We start from the raw sequence: 25,058 nt of genomic DNA, 5'->3' as shown, positions 1-25,058 counted from the left end.
CGTTATTAAAACCGACTCCACTACTGCTTATTATCTTCTGTCAGACTCGGCCTGTGTTTTTCAAGAGGTGTGGACATGGGAGTATTTACGAGCTCTGTTTTTAATAGACTGTTCCTTTTAGACTCAAACAAATGCCTCTCATTATATCCCGACTGGATTCGCCATAACTACAGTAATGGCTGGTGGCAATTCTATGATCCACGACTGCAGACCATTAACATGCTGGTGTGGGAGTGTTAATCTCTCGCACTCTCAGCCACGTTCCCTAAAGTCTGACTGGGACTCCGACGGCTCGACTGAGCCGCTCTCAGACAGCAGACCGTCGGGGTAACCTCCTCACCTGGCCTTCATATCCAGACGTCCCGTCGGAGAAGCTGAAGGGGGAGTAAGTAAATAAAAAGTGAGCTCACAACTGGGCAAACCGCAGGACACCTCCGAGCTCCAAGGCCCGGCCGCCGGCGAGAGGAGAGGGCCGCGGGCCGGCTGCCATGTTTGGAATAAGTGAGAGAAAAATGGAGTCTTTCTGAAGGGACAAGGTTAGAAGAATGGTTTGGGTTTATTTTCCATAATCATGATGTTGGAGTGTGTAAAGGTCTCTTTTTGAGAGGTCGGCCCCTGATTGGCCAAAACGTGATGAGAGGACTGGCATCGTCTCAGACTGGTGGAGGAGGAGAGGTGACCTTCATGTTTCTCATCACAAGAACCGATCCTGGATCATTTAAAGAGGAACTCAACTAAACTAAACTCTTTTTAACTGAAAACAGTGTTAATAGTGTTGTTTGTTGATTCAGGTCCATATTTTCGAGCTCCAGACTGTTTTCATGGAGACAAAACTACGTTTTTCTGACAGGAAAGTTGTGGCAACACAACCGACTGGTTATTAAAAGAGGAACTAAACACAAAACCCCTTTTTTACCTGAAAAACAATGTTTAGTTGTGTTGTGTGTTGATTCAGGTCCATGTTTTCGAGCTCGGGAAGTGACGAGGACGGTCGTGAAATCTCCAGCTGATCTCTCAGCTGATAAAGTTTGTGGCTGATGTAGAAGATCAAATGGTTTCACAGTCAAACAGGAAGCAGCTCCTTCGCTGATGAACTGGACTGGATCTCTTTCCTTCAGACTCTCCATCACCTCCGGATTCAGGATCCGTGTCCAGTCAGCGTTTCATCGATGAGCGACGGCCTGTTTCAGGACTGAGCGCCGTCCTTCTGCAGACACTATTTACGACTCCTGGAACCTGCAGCTAAGAAAACACAACTTTCTTAAGCTCACAAATCCAGGTGAATCACTCCCACTTTATTCAGCCATTACATCACACTTTCTCAACACAAACTCACAAATGGGCCTGAACAGAGTGCAGACAAATTAGCTAAAATATGAGGTGTGCTGCAGGGAGACAGCCATGATACTCTGCTTCATTAGAGCCTGAAATCTGACCAATTCTGAGCCGATATATTGAAGCACGAGAAGGAAAACTCTCAAAGGTCACAGCAATTATTGCACAAATGAATGAGAGCAGTGTAGGTATGGCACGGAGTTCAAACATGGCCCCGGAGTCGGCTGCAGGGGTGGCCAGGCTGCTTGGCACAGCCGGCGATGACGTGACACGTCAAATAAATGTCCACACACAAACCTCGGTCCACACGAGAAAAATGGACTCGACTTTCACTTAAAGAAGTCGGCTGTTTGCTCGCTGTCTCGCTGCTTTTTTGGCTTTTCAGAGTGTAAAAGTGTCACAGCTGTGAGCAGCCAGAGGGCCGAGAGATTAATGTAATCCTGAGGAACGACCGGCTGTAATCCCGACAGAACGAGGAATGAAGCAGAACGAGGACAAAGTCTCGGGATCAGATTCTCTCTGATTCACTGTCGTGGCAACCAAGAAGTCAATCACAACTTTATTGATTTATTCACCAAAGACAAATCTTAGTAAGAGGAGTCAAACTGCAGACAGGAATGAGAACAGAAACAAGATGTCGCAGCCCGTTAGGACACAGTGACACCAACCACATGATAGTTTTGATTGATATTCATATTTCCCTCGTTCTGCACACTGAAGCTCATTAATATGCTTGTTGCCCCACGAGCAGCCTGAAGATCTGCTGTCTCAGCAACTTTCTACAAAACATGAAGAGGATCAGTCCCCCGAGCTCTTCACTTCCTGACCAGAACATCACAGTCCAAGAGTCACAGTGATGAGGAGATACCTGTTGGAGCTCATTAGAAAACAGGTTCACACCTGATATTAACATGCGTCACTTTCCCGCTCTATATGATAAACAAACCCGTCCATCACTGGGACAAACAGACTCCATGTTTCTACTCAAAGGCAGAAAGAAGTTCATGAAGAACATTTGCTGAATTTACAAGAAGGAACAAATAAGTCAGAATCAGTCAGAGACAGAGTTTCACACAGTTTATAAAGTGTCTCCAACTCAACAACTCACTAAACCGACACATTTGTTAAGGGAGTCTGGGGACAAAGAAGTTGCCTATACTGGTTACTGTTCAGTGTATTTGTAAAATGTGACATGTTTAGATCAATAAAATGTTTCTTCTTTCATAAATTGAGTGTAAATGGTGAAATCAGTGTAAACAGTGTGTTCAAACAGCTGCTAAATGTTGGCAGGTCAGACTTTAGCACTTTAGACACAGAAGCAGACAGGCTGGTGCAGCCATGCTGCCACAAACTGACACTTTTTACAAGGAAACACACAACTTACTGTTTTCATTTAATGCTGAATTTACAAGAAGGAGACAATGATTCAGAATCTGTCAGAGTTTCACAAAGTTTGTTAAGTTGCTCCTCATGAAACAACTCTTAAAATCACTACATTTGTTAAGGGAGTCTGGTGATGTTGTGGTCACGAGTTCAAACCCATTTGTCTGTAGGTGTAATGACCCGTCAGGCCTGTAGGGGCTGCTGTCAGAGCTGTGAGGCCTCTATAATTTAAAACCCATCCAGTCCAATAATACTTACCAAACATAACAAATGACTTATTTGTGCAGAGTTCATTAAGTGACTACAACAAGTTCCTCTGTAACAATGACTGACTCTATAATTCACTGCTCGCTCTGTTTCCATTTCTTCGAGTCGCTGCTGACAGCTGCGGTCAGCTCGTCTGCGGCCGTCGCCGCGGTTCATTCCTCCAATCAGGCCTCACGCTCCGGCTGATCGCTAATGTCATTTAACCATCAGCAGTGCTCACAGGCCGCCCACACCCTCCACTCACTTGTTACCAAAGTAATTGTATAAAAAGTCAGTTAATCAGGGCGAGTGGAGACCGGAGCTGAATCACCTCATCTGGGCAGCCGGCGGCCAATCGGGGACGCGAGCCTCGGAGGGGTCCACCCTTCAGGGAGATGTTTCGCTCCACATCCAGGAACAACCGGTCACTTTTTCCCCCGAACTTAAAGCTAACATAATTATTGAAAGGTTGAGAGGCCGACACATGCCAGGCTCTACCTAGCGAGCGGCCGGCCGGCTGTACAGTGGAAAAGCTACAGTGAAAATCAACACACTTAATGACACCTTGATTCAGGGTCGGACACTGCCTGCCCTCTTGAAAAGTTGAGGATGTGATCCCCCTCCCCGCCTCCCCCCGTCGGACCCAGACTATAAACAACAACCTGCCAAGGTCTACCTGCTGCTGCCTGTGAAAATCAACAGGCTTAATGACACCTTTATTAGTCATCTGCTCAGACGCCCCTGGTGGCAAGGCTCTCCCCATTCAGCTCTGGAAACTTTGGATCACTGTGGCCGCTGACTAACGCTCTGTTTACATACCAGAGAGGGCCAACACTGGGGGTGAGGGCTGCTGAGGCTGCTGCTGCTCACACAACCACACAGCAGCGTTTTCACTGCTTTATTTAGCTTTCACATCAGAATCAGCGCGATAAGATCCTGCAGAGCGTGTTACGCCAGTGATCACATGAGCTCATCAACGCCAGCCTTCACATCCCAAACCAGCTCATCACAGCTGACCAGAGGGTTTGTAAGAAGTGGAAACAGGTCGAAGGTAGCTCCAAAACTGCAGGAGGCAGCGTGACCGCTAACTGCTGCTCACTGTACTTCAACTGCCTTTAGCAAGTAGCTCTGTTAGCCGTGGAGCTAGGTGGCCCTATTAGCTGACTGGAGGCTGCCGACAGACATCCATCAACGAGACGAGACGAGTCAAAGTCAAATTATTAACGAGACGAGACGAGTCAAAACATCCACGAGACGAGTCCGAGTCAGAACTTTGACTCTGACTTTCTGGGTGAACTGTTCCTTTAAGAGCCACGTTGTGCTGCCCTTCCCTCTGTCTTGCAGGCTGTCCTGGTCAACTTCGACCTGAGACGGTCTTCATCTGGGTCTTACAGGGTTCAAATCGGCCCGTGTGTCCCTGTGGACAGCCGACCTCCACCCTGCAGCACCTTCCTCCACAACACATGTCGCACATCCTTACACTGATTTCCACACCCCATTGTTCATTTGTGTCGACTTCAGTTTTAATGAGTTCTGTTTGTTTTGGGTGAATCTCTGAGCCAGTTCATGACATCATTCATCAGCACATCCAGGCACATGTTGCAAATATCCAAGAGCTCGCAGAGATCAGACGGAGCTCCGGCTGTGCTGAATCTTATTGCATGTGGCAAGTTTTGGGGGCATTTCTATGTTTTGGGTGGAGTTCAAGTTTCAGAAAACATGATTTTCATGTGCAGTCATGTTGTGTTATGAAATAATGTAAAATGTTTGGCACAGATTAACATAATTAGGAGCAGGGGAGTTGTGGAAATGCAGCGTGCTAAGTTGCCATAATACGCTGACAAACAGACGAGTCAGAGTGGTATCCATGCAGGCCTCGGATCCGTCCAGCACCACCTCTCTGCAGCAGCTCCTCCACTCCAAAGAGCAATCAGCACCGAGGGCAGCCGGCCAAGCCCAGTTACACGTTTACAAGCAATTAAAAAGCAATTTATCATCCTCTTCTTAAAGGTGCCTAACCACAGTCGCACAGTCGCCTGGTCTGCGGTGGAGTTTCTAAATGTGCTGCAGAGAGTGGCCCAGATTTTAATGAAGAGGGAGGAAAGTCAGCAGAGCTCCAGTTTACTGAGACGGAGAGCTGACAGACACAAACACAGGACTCCATAATCTGATGAGTCAGGTGGACTATACACTTTATATAAACTGTTCCTGTTTCAAGAGTCCAGATTCTGGAAGAGTTTTATTCCAGGATGTAACAGAGACCCTGTTCACACCTGGTATCATCCTGAGTGGTCCCATCACAGGTGTCACAAGAAGACCAGACCATGAAGAAGAAGGAGACTGATCCAACTATTGAACTAGTAACCTCATCATCACCAGACTCCCTTAACAAATGTAGTGATTTTAAGTATTGTTGAGTTAAAACAAACTTTATAACGTAGTGAAACTCTGTCTCTGACAGATTCTGAATCATTGTCTCCTTCTTGTAAATTCAGCATTAAATGAAAACAGTAAGTTGTATGTTTCCTTGTAAAAAGTGTCAGTTTGTGGCAGCATGGCTGCACCAGCCTGTCTGCTTCTGTGTCTAAAGTGCTAAAGTCTGACCTGCCAACATTTAGCAGCTGTTTGAACACACTGTTTACACTGATTTCACCATTTACACTCAATTTATGAAAGAAGAAACATTTTATTGATCTAAACATGTCACATTTTACAGATACACTAAACAGTAACCAGTATAGGCGACTTCTTTGTCCCCAGACTCCCTTAACAAATGTGTCAGTTTAGTGAGTTGTTGAGTTGGAGACACTTTATAAACTGTGTGAAACTCTGTCTCTGACTGATTCTGACTTATTTGTTCCTTCTTGTTAATTCAGCAAATGTTCTGCATGAACTTCTTTCTTTGTTATTGTTCCTGTTTTTGTGTTTTCGTTGGCTCTCACCTTAGAAATGCTTCACTCTCTACCAACCAAACTCTGTACATTTTTTTAAGGATTTTAAGAAAACACAGATAAATTAATAATTAATAATACATAAAGTTAATATTTTTTATGTAATGGTTCTTAGTTTGTTGCTTGAATGTTAGCGCATTAACATGCTAAGTGTTAGCATGTCAGGTGAGCATGTCTCTGAACCTGATCAGGTGGAGATAAGTTTTGTTCTCCAGGTGTTGAAGGGGTGAGAGAGTTCAGAGAGATTTAACTCCTCCTCCTCCTCCTCGTCTTCCTCCCAGTAGCCATCAGCAGCCTGCAGCGGTTTGTTAAACCAGAGCTCATTTAGTGTTTTACACACTTCTTTAAATGACTTTGAGCCTGGCCGGTTTCCTGAGAGCGACCAAACCCGCCCATGGAGGCGACAGCTTCGCCCTGCGCCTGTAACCACAACACCACAACAGCAACATGACTCACACACAGGCTGCTAATATGGATTCCTCTCTATATTAGAGTCATAAATGTGATTGAAAACAACACTTGACATGTATTTTTGTGATTATGGTGTAGACAGGATCTGAAACTACCAATAAAGTTTGTCTTGGGGGAGAAATTGTTGCCGTATTGAGATGACAACAGGAAAATGGAGGTTCAGGTATCATCTTTTCAAAGACCATCTCTGGTGTCGGACGTGAACTAAAGTTTAATTCAAACAAGGCGGTCGCCTCCTCGTGTTTAACAAAGAAAGGCAGCATCACTGTGCAGTTCACCTCTTCATCCTGATTTGTTGCCACACACAACTACAGGTCACACATCTTTTCTGTTGTCAATACACAAACTTGTCCAACTTCAAGCATTTTTAAGCATTAAAAAGTTCCTTAACAAATTGATGTAGTAGAACTGAGTTGGAAAATAAATGTTAATCATGTGTAAAGTGAACAGCAGAGGACCAAACATTGAGCCGTGTGGGACACCGTTGTATCTTTTGTCTCTTGTTAGCAGCAGTCAAGACCACCACCACAAAACCAGCAGCAAAAAGTAAACGCCTCAGTATAGATTGATATAGATTCTCATTGTTCTATCTGTGACCCACTCCCTCTTCTTCCTCCTCTCTCCTGAGCCAATCACAGGCCAGCCTCCAGATGATTGATGCATCATGTAGCCAATGAGATGTCAGATCCAGTAATATATAGTTTATATACTATAAGGGCTTTAAGGGCTTTAAGTGTTTAAAGCCCTGAACTTGGAAATAATGCAAGTTGATGTAGTTTGATGTGTTTTGTCTTTTTTTCCACCTCAGCTCCTGTTTTTTAACCAGGTGCCTGAATATTTCCTCAGAAAAACGTGTTAAATGTTAATTTTCAGTGATGTTGTTATCAAATTTGAACTTGGACCATGTCAGACGACATGATGTGGACCCATTGTGTTTTCTAGCTAACAGAGGCAGTTACAGCTCATCTGCAGGCTCATGAAAGTGTGCTCAGACTCTATAGATTAATGACAGAAGCACTTACAGAGCTGCGAGCTTCGAGTCTTGAACTTGTTCATCTTGAGCCTTATGGTTACCGTGCAGGTGTGGTGGGTCGGTGAGGGCCTCCACTGTGTGGGGGAAATGCCCCATTTGTAAAGTGACCATCAGTCATAGTGACAGGCTGAGAGGCCAGTCAGGCCGCCGTGAGAAGAGCGAGACACAACCGTCTCTGTCTGAAGCAGCGATGGATAAACAAGTCGGGGCTTCAGCCAACGCTGCCCGCTCACCACTTCAGACCTCACACACTAACCAGGAAAACACACACAACCGGGCCGACATGCAGCTGTGAGACTCAGAACCACCACTTTTATATGCATGAGGACATTAACTGCTGATACGTTTTCCTCAAATCAGAGATAAAACACTCACTGATCTGTAAACAGCAGAGACACACCGAGAGTCCAGAATCACGCAGACAAGTGTGCTGGTGTTGGTGGTGTTGGTGGTGTTGGTGGTGTTGGCGGTGGTGTTGTTGGTGGTGTTGGTGGTGTTGGTGGTGTGTTGGTGGTGTGTGGGTGGTGTTGGTGGTGTGTTGGTGGTGTTGGTGGTGTTGGTGGGGTTGGTGGGGTTGGTGGTGTTGGTGGTGTTGGTGGTGTATTGGTGGTGTTAGTGGTGTTGGTGGGGTTGGTGGTGTTGGTGGTGTGTTGGTGGTGTTGGTGGTGTTGGTGGGGTTGGTGGTGTTGGTGGTGTGTTGGTGGTGTTGGTGGTGTTGGTGGGGTTGGTGGTGTTGGTGGTGTGTTGGTGGTGTTGGTGGTGTTGGTGGGGTTGTTGGCTGTGCTGTTGTGGTGTGTTGGTGGTGTGTTGGTGGTGTGTTGGTGGTGTTGGTGGTGTGTTGGTGGTGTGTTGGTGGTGTTGGTGGGGTTGTTGGCTGTGCTGTTGTGGTGTGTTGGTGGTGTTGGTGGTGTGTTGGTGGTGTGTTGGTGGTGTTGGTGGGGTTGTTGGCTGTGCTGTTGTGGTGTGTTCCCTCACTGAGACTCTGGACTCTTCACTGGACCTGCCCACCTCGTCATTAACCTGTCAGCTCTGATGAGTGTGTGGCCGGAGACAGAGCGCCTTCACAGCGACCGGCCGCCGCAGAGCAAACCGACGGTGGTCCGAGCTGTGAGACCCCAAACCACAGCGGCTTTCGCCTCCACTCAGACCCCCCTGCTCTCCTCCACCTCTGACGGGAATCCACAGCACCTGCCACACTCAGCTGGGTCCATGTGCACAAGTAAATACAAGCAGACATGCAGGCAAACAAACCTGTACTCCACAAACATGTACACAGGAGGGAAGTAACTGAGATCCAGTACAGGTTACAGGTTCTGGTACTGCAAATGAGTATTTCTGTTTCAGTGAGGCTTTCTACTTTTCCTGCACGAGATCTTAGATGTAGTTAGGCAGTTAGAGATTTAGCTAACATTAGCAAAGAGCTAACATTAGTGTAAATGTTCTCTCTACAGCTTAAGCTAACGTTAGCTAAGAGCCAGCATTTAGTAAGTTGAGGCAGGGTTAACATTCCTTGGGTGGTTACAATGTATGCTAATATTAGCTTAGCGCTAGGATATATAAACTATAAATGTTCTCTTGACAGCTACAGCTTCAGCTCACGTTTGCTAAGAACTAGCATTTGTAACCTGAGGCAAGTGTGAATGTTTTCTTGAATGTTAGCTCAGCGCTAGCAGCAATTCTAACTGGAGAACCAAATGCAGATGAGTCAGCTGTTTTAGGAAATGACTGATTAACTTTTAAAACATGAAACTAAACATTTATAAGGTGTTTTTTTTTCTAGATGTACAGTGTCAGTAGTAATCAACAGGCTGGGGGCTGAGGGCCACAGACAGGAAGTCAGGAAGTATTGAGAACCTGATCTTATTAAGAGTTTGTTTGGAGAGCGGAGGGACCAACGGCTCATAATGACCCATAATCCTCGGCGAGGCTGACGGTGTGGACTTTCAGCCTTGAATCTCAGTATGGTTTGAGTGGTTTGAAGGGTGGAGTCTGCTGCCTGCTGCGAGCAGAGGAAATAGGTTAACAGGATTCAATCACACGCTGCAGCCAATCCAATTATGTAGTTAGCTGAAGCTCAGGTGCACCTGGCAGCAGAGAGACGAGCTCCTCGTCTCTGTTTGGTGGAAAAAACATGAAATGGAGAGAAAGTTTGGTGTTTTTTTACATGTGTGAACCACAGTGAGACCCTGACTGAAGGTGTTCCTTCAATAAACAGCCAACTTTAGGAAACGCTCCTGGTTTAACTGTGACTGAGCCGATAAAACAAACAGTTTAACAGGTGTTTCTGTGAACAGGTGAAGGTTTCTCACTGGGAGACGTTCAGTTTTACTTCTCCTCCACACAGAGGACAGCGCTGCTCGGTCCAGACTGAAATATCTCAACAACCATCGGATGGATCATCATTAGTTCAGACATTCATGTTCCCAACTGTTTTTAATGAACTGTGGTGCCTATAAGTGATCGTTAAGGCTTTACTTAGACACTGAAGTGTTTTGAGCTAAATGCTAACATCAGCCTGCTAACATGCTCACAAATAAATCGCTAACAATGAGGTTTTGCATGAACAATGTTTATCCTACTTTGTTCACCATCTTAGTTTTTAGCGTGTTAGCATGCTGACTGATTGTCTCAGATTAAATTCACTACTGTTAATTATCCACGCTGTAAACGGTGTTAGCTCATAACTGATCACACACACGCTACTGAGCTTGTTAGCATGTTAAAGCTTCTATAGCTACAACATATACAACAATACTTCTTTTTTCCTCAGTACACGTTCAGAGTATTTCTGCCAGCTCAAGTTTTTTAGTTACAAACTGTTAATGTAAAAACTGTAGTGAGTCAGAGTGTTCGTTCCTGCAGACGTGAAACTAACCTGCATTTTAAGCCTCCGTGTGTGATGAACAGGAGTCGACTCTGTTTCCTGCCGTCTTTGTTCTCCGGTTCATGACTCCTGACAGAATCTGCTGTGACCACTGGAATGATTTGGGAAATCTTTATCTAAACCTCACAAAGGAGTGACAGAAACATGTGACACAGTTTCACCACCCTGACTGGAAACCTGCAGGTTGATCTCAGGGCAAAATGTTTCACAATGTGAGGAATGTAAAGTGTGTCACTGCAGGACGTCAGCCGGCTGTTTCCACACCTGTCACCCCCAAACAGACACATTTACATCCAGTGACATCACGTCTGGTTAACGTGCTCCTCAGGTGAGCCGACAGGTCACAGTGTCACCTGAGTTTACGGTCTGCACGTCACTACGAGGCTCGTTCTGAGTGGATCGTTTCAGAGCCGCTCCAGCACTTTATCTGATATTCTTAAAATATGTTTTAAATGTGACGGCTTTAAATATTCAACTGACCTGATAACTGAATAAAATACAGGACGTCAGAGAAGAGACGGGACTTTACATATTGTAGTTTTATTTATCATTCTTATTATTGTAAAAACATAAAGCTCGTCTGCAGAGGAGAGAGACCAGATCCCAACTGATCTGAAGAGACTTTAGATATTTAGTAACTAGCAACTAAAGTTATAAGTTACAGATAAAAGTACAATATTTCTACTCCAAAATATAGTGGAGTGGAAGTATAAAGTAGCAGAAAATGGAAATACTCCAGTAAAGTACATGTACCTCAAATTAGGGTAAATGTACTAATTTACTTTTCATCACTGAGAAAAAGTACATCCAAAATATACCTTAATACAGTACTTGAGTAAATGTGCTTAGATACATTTCATCACTGAGGTGTAATGGAGTAGAAGTACAAAGTAGCAGAAAATAGAAATACTCAAAGAAAAGTACGAGTACCTCAAAATTCTGATTAAGTACACGACCTGAGTAGATGTACTTTGTTACAATCTATTATGGAGATATAAAGTATAAAGTAGCAGGAAATGGAAATACTCCAGTAAAGTACATGTACCTCAAAAGTACACGACTTGTGTAAATGCACTAAGTTACTTCTCATCACTGTGATGTAGTGAAGAAGAAATATAAAGTAGCAGGAAATACCAATACTGCTTATACTTAAGTCTTTGTACTTACTTAGTTACATTCCATCAATGAGATGTAATGGAGTAGCAGAAAATGGAAAAACTCAAGTAAAGTACAAGTACCTCAGAATTGTACTTGAGTACAGTACTTTTGTTTCTTGTTTGTATTAAATAACTTTGAGACAATATTAAAGTATTTTTATTGTTTTCAGTGTTTGTAGTTCAGTTTGTTTCCATCATTGAGCCTCTCTTTGTTTTTATAGTGTAGCTTGTAGCTTGTAACTGGTATAAAGGTGCTTTATTAACATGCGTACTCACTGATAATATATCAGTGTACTTGTATAGAGAAATACTTGTACTTGTACTAATAAATGCACATTCCTCTGCACCGCTGCTTCTTGTTGTGCCGTTAAGCCTCAGTATTCTGTGCAGCGACAGTAAAGTCGACTGGAACCTGAATAATAATCCTGATTGTGAGCAGCTGATGAAGAGTCGGTGGAGACGTCCTCGCAGACAGGAAGCGGCCGACTGGCTGCAGATCAACAGTAACATCATTCACTGACGATGTGAAGTGTCGAAAGCAGGAAAACGTGCGGTTTGTGGCTCTCCTTTAAAGATAAGCAATTTAAACATTAGACAGAGCGGCTGCAGTGTGTATTAGTCTCATTTTCAGGAATGTGTGTGTGTGTGTCGTTAGCGCTCGCTGCCAGGAGCGAGGGGCAGCCTTGAGACGTTTCCAGGACTCTGGTATGCATTATTGCGGAGGACGGGATCAAGGCGGTTTTAATACGACGTGACGTTTGACCAAGTTGTTCGCTGCAGAAAGAAAAAGCTCAGAACAGAAGAAACATTTCTGTTCTCTGCCTCATTCAGAAGAACGAGGTCACAGCGGAGAGTTTGCTCTGATTTCATGACGTGCAAAACATTTTCACTTTTGAATGTTTGTTTTTTTAGTGTCCTGCTTTGTTAATGATCACCTCCGAGCTGAGGCGAGGCGGTTTTTGATGAAGTGACTGAAGCCGTGTGAAGCAGGATCCTGCTCAGACAGTCGGGACTGTTCTGGCCTCCCTGCAGTCAACCTGCAAACAATCTTTTTAAATGTCAGTATTCGCTTTAACTTTCCCCTTTTCTTTTCTGGTTTTTTGGACCCACACCCATCTGAGCGTCGTCAGAGCCAAGCCCAACATGCCTGCCATCCAGCAGACAAGAGTTCAGACCAAAGCAGAGCACAAACAACACGAAGGGAACTGCAGAGAGACGAGGTGAGAAGTGGCCGAGCCCACCTGGATCCTGACCGCAGAGCAAAGTTATCGATTAAAGATTTTAGACTAACTGCCAGTGATGGAAACGTGACAGCATTAAACAGGGTTTGTCCCTCAGGGGCTACTGTAGCTGTATGCACTGGCTGCTGAGACCATTCAGTATAAACCCAAATACTGACTGACTGGATCAACTCGATGCTTCCTCTGCTCTGGTTGCATCACATCTAATGTCTGAGAAACTCAGTCCAACGGGCCAAAACACTGAGAACACATGCACCTAAAAACACGGCACATACAGCCAACACAACAGACGTCCTCCAGGCCTGCAGGGGGAGCTCTCAGTGGGACGGCTTGACTTTTGAGCCAAGAGAGAGTGAGGCTGTTCACATTTGGTATCAACATCCGTCCTGAGTGATCCGAGTCCCACAGGTGGACACCTGGTGTTAACATACACCTGGTTCTGATGTCACTTCCTGCTCTGTATGAAACAAACCCGTCCATCTCTGGGACAAACAGATTCCATGTTTCTACTCAAAGACAGAAAGAAGTTCATGTAGAACATTTGCTGAATTTACAAGAAGGAACAAATAAGTCAGAATCAGTCAGAGACAGAGTTTCACACAGTTTATAAAGTTTGTTTTAACTCAGCAACTCCTAAAATCACTACATTTGTTAAGGGAGTCTGGTGATGTTGAGGTTACTGGTTCAATTGAACAGACAGTGTGTTCACAGACGTCTGCTGCTAACAGAGGAACAACATGTCGTTTACATCACAGTGAAGCACCTGGAGATCAGACAGTGATTTTAACAGAAAAAGGTTATTAATCAATATATTTTCTGTTGGTTCATCCTGCTCAACATTTCTGTCCACTGCAGGTGTGGAGAATATTGTCCAACATAAAAGACAAAACATGATTCACTTTGTAGTTTTTCATATTACCCTTCACTGCTGAGTGTCGACAGTCGGCACACTCATTCATCCTTTATAAACTCAATTCAACCAAAAGTCCAGCTGTCAGAAAATAAACAGCTGATTACATTTTACAGCTTTTTTCTGCTTGTTGGTGATTTTACTGTGTGGTTTCTGCTGCGACGAGGCTGCTGCTGCTGCTGGAGCTCAGATCAGCTGATAAAAGAGGAAACGGGAGGTTAATTAGCCAAACCAACTACACACTGGAGATACTGAAGGTTTAATTTCCTCCTCACAGACTCCGGAGGAAACTCTTTACTGTCTTTATCAGCGGCGGCAGGCGGCGCCGCTTTATGATTGGACATTAAAGGCGTTCAGCGCTGTAAAATATTTACGACTTCCAGTGAAAATTAATTTGAGAAACAACAAATCACAACATGAAAGTTTAGAGAGAAAGATGTGAAGAATCCACAGCAGCCGAGTCGGACGTCAGAACTTATTTACTGACGGTACTGGAGAAACACATTGTCATGTAGATTTATATTAACCTGGTGGATTTGTTCTTAAACGTCAATACTTTGTCTTTAAAAAGTATTTTAAAATGTACCACACCAACATCATGTCGATCCAGCCATCAAGATCCCATCTCACAATATTTAAGAAAATGAGAAAAGATTCCTGGATCCGTCCATTTATCTGGGCCGACACCAAAGTTAAAGAGGTCTATTCTGGGCCGACACTCATCCTCCATCCAAGTCTGGTGGAAATCTGTTCTGTAGCTTTTGTTCAATCCTGCTGACAAACCAACCAACCAACCAACCAACCAACCAACCAACCAACCAACCAGCTAGTTTTAAACTAGTTAGTTACTGAGACGACTTCATGTTGAAACTCGGTGCAGAGTTTCTGAAAGCTGCTGCAGGACGATGATCAACGAGCTGCATCATGGAACCAGCATGTCAAACATGACGTCATGTCACTGAGGCGTCTTCAGGACGGGTGGAGACACTGCTGTCTCCTCACTCTGACCCCCCCCTCCCCCCCGACCAAACACACATAACAAACACACCACCCAGGATCATCACACACAGCCGAACACCCAGAGTGACGGTGTGTCTGGAGACGAGCTGAGATGTAAACAGTCTGAACACAAACATCAAGACGGAGTGATGTCACTGCTGATACTGATCACACACTCCTCCCTGTGTTCAAAGCACGCACACACACACACACACACACACGCACACACGCACGCACACACACACACTGACAGGAGGTGTCCTCTTTCAAAACAGACAAACTGGGTTCCACCCCGATCCGTCCACTACATTTCATGTGACAGGAACACGTGGAGGGCGGTCACCCGTCAAGATGTTCCATTATTAGTCCCAACATGTTTTTTCTCGAGATGTCACTTCTTCAGCGTTCGTCTGCTGAACTCGGTCCTTTATTTCAGGGATTTTCTGGACTCAAAAGTAATTAAAACTGTTTATAATAACATCTCACTAAATGTCCTCGATAAGTCCTTTAAATCCTGTCTGACAGACATTTTTTGTTTGACTTGGTTGCTTACAAAACTCACTTGTGGTGTAACTCAATGCTCGACTCCAGGTCCTCTTCTTCTCTCTATTTACATGTCTACACATATTTTTATTAACTTTTATTAATCTAAAGAAAACAGAAGACACGTCAAAAAATGTTCCATTCATGAGTCCTAAAGTGTTTTTTCAGTGATTGTACTGGAATAACATATTTGTCTTTAGAGTGGTGGTGCAGAGCAGTCATATCACATCCGACCACAGTCTCTTAATAATAAATGTGAATAAGTATTTCAAATCCTCTGACAGACTTTTTTTCTTTAATTTGGTCGCTAAATTTCATCATTTACATCTCACTGGTGGTGTACCTCAAGGCTCGATTGTAGGTCCTCTTCTTTTCTCTACTTACTATTTATTCTGTATCTATTCATTTATCAGATAGTTATATGACGCTTTGGCTTCCCCAACTCGGCAAATACTGACGATTTGAGTTTGTAGGTCGGGTCGGCCGCCATCCAAAAGCCTCAGTGTTTGACGAGTTGAAAAAAAGACTCGACCTCCTCTGACTCTCTGACTCTCCTGGAAGTTATAGCAACAGGCCACCAGATGAAACGTTACCTTGAGGAAACTTGTGGATTTCTCTGGGTTGAACATTGTTGGAAACATTCGGGATAATGTGAGAACACAACGAGACACAACTTGTCAAGTTCCACCAAAGTTGAATTTGTTGGACAAGATTAGCCCAACTTCTCCCCCGAGTGAATCCACTGATCGCAGAAGTTTGCCTTTTCCAGGCTGTTGTGATCGCAGCTAAGGTCAGACACGACGGGACAGTTAAGGACAGAGCTGCTTCCAGTCTGTTTCTGTCTCTGAGTCCTCTGGCTGAGAGTCTCTCAGACCTCCTGAGAAGCTGCTGAAGTTGCCTCCAGCTGGCAGATTTCCCAGCAGTCCCTCCTTCGCTGATGTCTGGGGGGTCCAGATGCTGCTGAGACTCTCGCAGGCAGTTTGACAAACTTCTATGTGAGGAATTTAAACTGAAACTTCATGTTAAACTCACAGGATTAGAGTCCTAACTGCTGAATCATTATGATAAACCTCACAGACGACTTTTAAAAGGGCATCAAGTACAATTTGTCTTTTACAGGCAGATCTACAACTAATTAACATCACGTGTGACTCTTCTGCTTTAATGAGGTTCTGCTGGTGTTAAAATATGCTGACGTGAAGTAGCAGCGAAACCTCTCCCTGCTGCTCCTTCATTAACGTGGGTTTTCATTTGTCTTCATTAAACAGTAGTTTAGACTGATTCAACCTTCAGTTACACAAAGATATGTAGATATTTTTGCAGGGAGAAATTAGCAGCAGTGTAGCACTGAAGTGTGTTTCAGTTACCAGGTTTTTGTTTTTTAAATCAGTCACTGATGGTGCAAGAAAGGTTTGAGAACCATTCTGCTAAACAACTGAAGCAGCTGGAGGCCAAAAAACATCAACACCAAGTGTGCAGAAGCCCCGAGATCACAAACGGATCTGAGGAGACGTTATTTACACCCTCGACCTGCAGTCGAGCTCGTGCTAACACTGCAGACGGGTCGCTCATCACGATATTACATCCATTCCTCGGACAGCGATGTGATATTACTGATATCACAAAGTCTACCTCGCTGTGATAAATTCAGGGACGTGTGATCAATATGAGTTCAGTTCAGACTGTTATTGTCCCTCGAAGGGAAACTTCTAACAGAAGTACAAACACAACATACAAGAGGACAGAAGACATCACAACAGAACAACAACCAAATATATAGAAATAAAATGTAAATGTGTTGTCCAGTCTATCTAATCTACTGGAGTGGTGGCAAGTTTTAGAGCAAGTTGAGCCGACACCGACGAATTTGTCTGTTGTAAATACCTGACAAAGAAGCTGCTGCCTGCACAGAAAGGGTCAGACACCACGAGATAAGCAACAGGTCAGAGGTCTGTAAATAAAACCATCAGCGTCTCGTCCACATTAAAACCATCTGGTCTGCAGAAGCTCACTTCACTTTCTTTTCTGCTTTTGGTCGTAAAACAAAAAAACACAAATAATTGTACATAATTTAGTGATTAAGTGCAGTGAAATTACGGCTCGATATTAAAAGTCAAGGAGACAAAGAACAATGACTCACCTTTATTAGCTTTAGCCTATTGCATTTTACATTGTATAGATTAGCCTAGCGGCTAGCAGACTTTCCCTCTATAATCAACAACTGTGAAGCTCCAGAAATGTTTTTGTGGACGACGGAACGTCCCCTGATGTTCATCAGCGTGGAGGGAGGAGATGATGATTTTTGGGAGGAGATGGTGATTTTTGGGAGGAGATGGTGATTTTTGGGTGAACTGCTCCTTTAGACTCGTCTCTCTCAGTGTGAGTAACTGACAGCATCAGTGTTGATTCACAGTCTGAAGGCACCTTCACGCACCACAGTCCACTGACACCAACTCAACTGATCGTCTGTATGTGGACTGAATGACTTTGGTGAAATTCTGAGCGTCCATTTACACACATTTCTTTATATTTCAGGGGTTTTTGATAACTTCTCTCCAACAGCTTGAACTAGAGTTCAGCGTGTTTGAAGAGATCTTAAGGAACAAGATGAGTTTGTAGCGACTGAGCCACCGGTGAACACATGAAGCGTCTGTATGAGCAGGTCTGACTGAGCGGTCTGAACTGTGTTTGGCTGAAGGTTTGCAGTGAGACCACAGAGCTGCTGGCAGACGCTCTGGCAGTGTTGGTAAGCCCCGGCTTACTCTGAGGCCTGTGACGTGAGCCAGGACTGTATTCCTTTCTACTTTGGTATCATAACAAGTGAAGCTCTCCGGGTTTAGACCGACACCACAGACATTATCCACAACACAACGCCCACTGCTGCTTTTAATAGCTCGCCTGTCACATGTGCAGATTCACCCATGAAGGCCCCGCACGCTGTGATCACCGTTACTGCGGCGACATCAGGGACATTCAGGAAGACAGGCGAAGTTAATGTGATCAAGACTGAGAATAATTCAACAAAATGAGAAACACAGAAGAAGAAAAATGTCCAAACGAGGCTGCAGGAGAAGAAGAAGACGAGGTGACCGCTGTGATGTAAAGAACTGGGTCGACATGCAGAGTTCCCGTGCTGCCCTGGGCTTTGTGATGACACGGTGGCCTCCACCAGCCTGCCCACGCCAATCAGCAGCCAATCGGAGCGTCCGAGCCCACGGTCTGACACCGCTCCACAGACGGCTCGATGACATCACCGCTGCCTCAGAAACAGAAAAGGTGGATTTATTTAGCAGCATGTGGAATCCCGCCTTCGTCAAGCGGCGTGCCGCCCCCGCCGGCGTTACAGCCGGCTGTGTTTACAGCGAGCGGAGGCCAAACTGAGAGGCAGACTCACAGTTTCTGCTCTGTGTTTGTTGGCAGCCGCCGCGGCCATTTGTGGCGATGCCTGAGGTTTAGGGAGCAGTGGGGGCTGCTGGGAGCACAAACACTGAGAGTCGGGCCTGTGTGGGCCGGCTGGATGACACCAGGCTCCCCGGAGAGGAGACCGGGGCCCCCGGGGGCCGAACACCGGCTACCGTGAGGAGGGTCGAGAGCAGAGCTGAACCATGTGACCACAGCTGGACCAGAACCAACAGCTGCAACAGCTGAGCTTCAGGTCCAACAGCTGGAGGGGACAGACAAGAAACCAGAGGTGGAAAGTAATTAAGTACTGTACTCAAGTACAATCTTGAGGTACTTGTACTTTACTAGAGTATTTCCATTTGATGCAACTTTTGACTCGAGCCTGACTGATACTCAAAACAATTCATTTTACAGCTCCAGAAATGTCATAAGTAGGTGTAAATTACCAGGAACACAACTGAAATATCTTCAAAATTACCCCCAAATTAAACCAAAATAATAACCTCAACATTTATTGAAAATTATTCAAAATTATATGAAAACAATATTCTGCTATTTTACAACAAGCAGTAAATAATCAGCTGGTAGTTTCTTTAATATATTTCCAGGAAACTTCCGACTGCAGGTCAGGTCAGTGAACTGAGGGACATTTTTAACCACTTACATTCTCAACAATCAACAACACACACACAGTTATTAGACACAAAAACAAATGTAAATATTAATTTGTGTCTGTTATCAATTTATATTAATATATTGACAATGCATCGTCTCAAAGTACAAGGAGTGGTGTGAAGACATTATTATGAGGCATCAATGGGCAAATAAGTAATTAGTAGGAAGTGAAGTTACATCAATGTTTGATCTTCCCATTGACTGTAAAGATAGACAGAGCCATGGCGGGGTCAGCCACAGGTTTCTCACAGAGGGTCGTACTGCAGTCGCCGGCTTGGCAGTACCTGACTCAGCCTAACTCCTGGCTTATCAAAAATGGACCAAGAAGATGCGCTGAAGCGAGCCTAGTTAGTTCAACAAGCCTACCGGGCTGGAAGCTACCAAGCTAGCTAACGCCAACAAGCTATCATTACTCACATATAATTTTGCCTCACGTAACTTGGGTAAGTCTGACCCCAAGAGGCAGAATATCTTACTGTACCAATCAACCTACCCACCAACCAAACAACTTACCAAACAACCAACCAACCAACCAACTAACTTATAAACCAACCAACCAACCAACCAACCAACAAACTTACAAACCAACCAACCAACCAACCAACCAAACAACTTACCAAACAACCAACCAACCAACCAACAAACCAACCAACCAACCAAACAACCAAACAACTTACCAAACAAACCAACCAACCAACCAACAAACCAACCAACCAACCAACCAACTTACAAACAAACCAACCAACCAACCAACCAACTAACCAACCAACCAACCAACCAACCAACCAACCAACCAACCAACCAACAAACAACCAGCACACCACATGTAGGTAAATCATTTCTCCCTTGACCCTTGGCCTTGTGGGTGACTTCCTGACTGTGTTTTGTTTTGCTTCAATCATAATCTACTTTTACTTTAATCTATTTGGTGCCATTGTTGCTCAAACTGTGACGTAACGTTGCGAACATGTACTTCCCTCTGTGACATATTTACTGTCCTGTTTTACAGCTCACACGCCGTCATGCCAAACAGACCAGAGGGCGTCGGGCAGATTTATATCCATTAACAGTCGCCCAGAAAAGTTCTTTTTTTTAATGTTTTCAATTATTTCTGCATTAAAAAGTGAAAAGCGGCCAAACTGGCTGAGCCTGTAGTATCCACAACGATGGGATAATAAAACCCTGCAGGTCAATAAATAATAAACGCCTCTGTGCTGACAGTAAAATCATCATGAGAGTGTTTCATTTCTCAGTAATCTGCGAGTCCAGCGTGTGAAAATCTGCTCATAAATCCTACAAATGTCTTCTTGTGTTTCTGATTGAGTTTTAAAATGACCTAAATTGGTCTTTTCACCGAACACAGCAGCTACAATCTCATTTTAAAGGACATGAATGGATCAAACACCTCGTGGCTTCTGTTAACAGCTGAACAGCAACATGAGGACAGAGCATCAAGTACCTCAACCGGACCAACATTACACTGTGTATCGAGCACTGTATTACACAGAGCTACCAACATCTCTTCTTGTCATGGGAACGACTTGGCTTTGTTTGGTGCTGTCTGATGACTGTGTGGGCGACTGTCCTCGATGATTCCCATCTGACAATTTATGGATGTGTCTGTGAGCGATCTTTATCGGAAGTTAAAGCTCCCCTGTGGAGGTTTTCTACAAACAAACAAAGTTTGTCTGTTTACATTCAGTGTTTCTCACTAAAGTTCAGAACTAATGTTGGATTTCCATCCTCGTTATTTTTATTTTTAATTCTTCACTGGTGACATCCATGTTGACCAACCAGCAGTCGTCTTCCTTTTTAACTTCTGTCGTTTTTTCGGCGCAGAAGCAAATCATACATGTGCTCTGATGTCCTTGTACATCAATTTGACTAACTAACTATTCATCATAGAAGTTTTTAATCCAAGAAGAAGAAGAAGAAGAAGCTACAACAACAGGCCCAATGAATGACACGCTGATGTCTGGTCTCCAGGTGCTTCACTGTGATGTAAATGACATGTCTGGTCTCTGTTAACCTGCCAGTGTTAGCAGCAGATGTTCATGAACACACTGTCTGTTTCACTGAACTAGTAACCTCACTATCACCAGACTCCCTTAACAAATGTTGTGATTTTAAGAGTTGTTGATTGAGGGGAAACTGAAAACACTGTGTGAAACTCTGTCTCTGACTAATTCTTCATTATTTGTTCCTTCTTGTAAATTCAGCAAATGTTCTACATGAACTTCTTTCTGTCTTTGAGTAAAAACATGGAGTCTGTTTGTCTTAGTGATGGACAGGTTTATTTATCATATAGGGCAGGAAGTGACATCTGATCACAGGTGGTCACTCAGGACAGATGTTGATACCAGGACTGAACGGCTTCACTTTTTCAAACAAGAACATGTATTAAAACAGTGTGAACACGTACCACAGTATGTTGTCATTTCCATCCACATGTGATATCTCCAGAGACCTCCAGTCATTATGTAACACACCTGCGTGCTGAGTGTTCAGTCTAACAATACACAATAGTCTGCAGCGTACCGTGAGCTGCCACAGTCAATCACAAATGTAAGTACTCACCCCCGCTGCAGAAACAGCCTATTTATGACCTTTCATCGATCATTACGTATAAAATCATCTGAAGAGTTACTTGTGGGCGAGTAAATGAGTCGTAGCGGGGGGCTGTTTGTCTGGGCGCTCAACAAGCATGAGCTCATTCTCACAATGTCGGCCTTGTCACTGAGAGCTTTTTACAAATGTTGTGGGCTTCATCATCACGACACATTCAGACTCCAACTATTAGATTCTGATGGTTCTCGTTCACATTTAAACATTCAAGACCGCAGAGGAACACATCTGTACTTATGTTTGATTTTGATTCATGTTTCTGCTTCCTAACTGCAACGATGTTGTAACACCAAGAATGTAAAGCACTGGCTCCTTTACCTTACTTTGAGAACATTGGACACATTCAAATGTTGACCAGAAAAAAACAACCATCCAACCAGCCAACCAACCAACCAACCAACCAACCAACCAACCAGCCAACCAACCAACCAACCAACCATCCAACCAACCAAAACAGACTGATATCCAGTCGACCCATAATATACAGTATACATGTAAATATGTATAATTTACTTTTACTTTTATACTTAATACATTTAACATCAGATACTTTAAAACTTTTACTCAAGTAAGTTGACTTTAAATCCAAATACTGTATGACTGTTAGTACTTTTTACAACACTGAACAAAACAAAATGACAACCATCTTTAGCGTGAAGCTCGGGGATCATCAGATGTGATTCATCCTCTGGGGTTCATGAGTATCTTTAGAAATCTGTCCAGATTTAGTGACCGATGACTTCAAACCTTTAAATGTTTGGAAACCCTGAAAATAAAGTCCGACCTTCTGCTGCAGCTCCAATAATAGCACCCTGTTTCTAAATCTGGATGTGTTTGACGTTTGATTTTCAGACTCTGTTGCCTGTGACACACTGGAGGAGATCCACCGAGAGGGAGGAATCCTGCGTCAGAGCGTCACTCCTCAGCGAGCGGCGAGCTGAGTGTGTTTGGAGCTGTGAAGAGACAAAACCACGGCGGTGGCTGGGCTCGGATCAGTCTGACTGCGGTGTTCCTCCACCATGACTCTCAGTCTGCTGTGTTATTATAGCATTATCCAATCAGCCTCGTCTGGCCCCGAGGGACTTACCCCCAGTTTTACACAGCTTGTTCAGCTCCCCCCACATCACAAGAGGTCAGCCTGTGAGACAAGCTAACGGGCTGTAATGTGGACGTTCACGAGGCTTAATGAGGTGGCAGCGCAGGTTTACGGGAACACGACTTTCCACCAATCACAAGCCAGCAAAGTCAATCCCACCACACTTAATGGGCCATTTATGAATCAGTAAACATGTGGTGAACATATTGATTTGTAGAGCACATTTGTCAAACTTCAGACTAAAACTATTTTCTACAAATTGCCTTTCCTTGCCCAGACTAGGATTAAAAAAAGACTGATTTTAATGTTTCTACCACCCACAGCGGCTCCACAGAAGTAAAACATCTCAAAATGTTTTCAAGCAATGATAACTCAAAAACATGAAAATGTGTTTCCTGGTGTCCAGAGCTTCAGATAACAACATGTCCTCTCATCTTTACTCTGGGAATTTGTTTTAGCCGCCTTACATCTAGCAGATGTTGGGGTTGTGGTTTTGAAGAAGAGAAAGTTTCTGTCTGAAAGGGTCAAAACTCCGGCAGAAGTTTTATTAAGAACTAAACATGGAACAACACAAAAAGTTAATGTGATGACAATTCTGGCCAAAATAATCCTGAGTAAAAACATTATCTCAATAATCATCAAAATACGCTTAAAAACATTTTTGTTATTCGCCGATTCACAAGAGTTAAAAACATTGACAGTCGTGTGCAGAGCCAAACCTTCTGGAGGAGTAAACACCCAGAGTCGCATAGAAAACTTAAGTAAAAAGTCTTGATACATACTCGTCGTGTCCGGAGGACGATTTCAACCAACCAACCAACCAACCAACCAACCAACCATCCAACCAACCAACCAATTTTTTTTATATCACTGTGACATCACTGTGACATCACTGTGACATCACTGTGACATCACTGTGACTTCAGGATTTGCTGTAGAACGAGAAGTTAAAGCTAAGCAGCGTCCTATTGCCAGTTTATGATTAGATAACATAAGATATATTTTATGGTCCCGAAGGGGAAGTTTTGTTTTGGCAGTTGTACAGTTGCATGAGGGTTTACTTCAGATTTATACTCTTCCCTCGGTGAAGGTTTGTTTTCTGTCCTTCACAAGAGAGAAGAACAAGGAATTCATGTGAATAAATCGCTCAGTTTAATTCTCACTAATTACTAATTTGAGTGACTAATTTGTGAAAAATGTTTCCGCAGACACCCTCCAGTCTCTGAAGCATCTCCGCTTTATTCTGCTGTTGTTTTTATGCACTTAAAGAATTCAAATAAATCTTTAAATCCTGCTTTATTCCATTAATGAACCTGCGTTCGGATCACAACACATGGAAACTGAGAGGCCGTGGACACGCTCCATCCGCCTCCTCCACACACACTTAAATCAACATGTCTGCTGCACTCTGTTATTAGCTGCACTATTTTATAGAGCTATTTATAGTAGCGTGAGCTGTCTGATTTGCTTCGTGTGGCGGAAAGTCAACTTGGAAATTGAAGCTAACTGAAGCCAGTTCGAGTGAAGCCAGGCAGGCGTCTCCGCTGCAGCGACTTGTGTTTTATTGGCTGCTTCTCACACCGGCAGATTCACCTCACATCCTGACATCATGAATATATATCTGAGTTTTGGTGTTCACCTTCCTACGTCCTCATTTTTCACTGGAAAAATCAGATTGTGCTGGCGCCATCCTCTGCCTGGCGTGTCCTGCGCTGCAGTGGAAGAAATGCGGCTGGAATTACAGATTCGAGGGCGAGCTTAATCTCTGAGGACACCTTTGCACATGGAAACTGCTGTAAACCAGCCACAAGGAAAACAGCTCATCACACATGCACAGTAAATATTGCAGAAGCTTGAGGATCTGTATCTCCGCAGGAGCTTTTAAAAGAATTAAAGACGAGATGAGTTGACAAAGTTTCAGAAAGCTTTTTTCTGGAAACAAATTCACAAATCTGCCAACACCGGGGCCGTGGCCAGGGCTTAGTCTCTGGGTGAAGGAATGAAACTTCAAACATCGAGATTTTTTATATTACATTTATCCAACTGTTTCATCACAGTTGCTTTAAATATTTTACAACACGAAGATGTAAATTCTGCGATGAAAAAG

The sequence above is a fragment of the Pagrus major genome, chromosome 14, assembly GCF_040436345.1.
Source record: "Pagrus major chromosome 14, Pma_NU_1.0".
NCBI classification, from domain to species: Eukaryota; Metazoa; Chordata; class Actinopteri; order Spariformes; family Sparidae; genus Pagrus; species Pagrus major.
Note: the sequence above shows the minus strand (reverse complement) of the source record.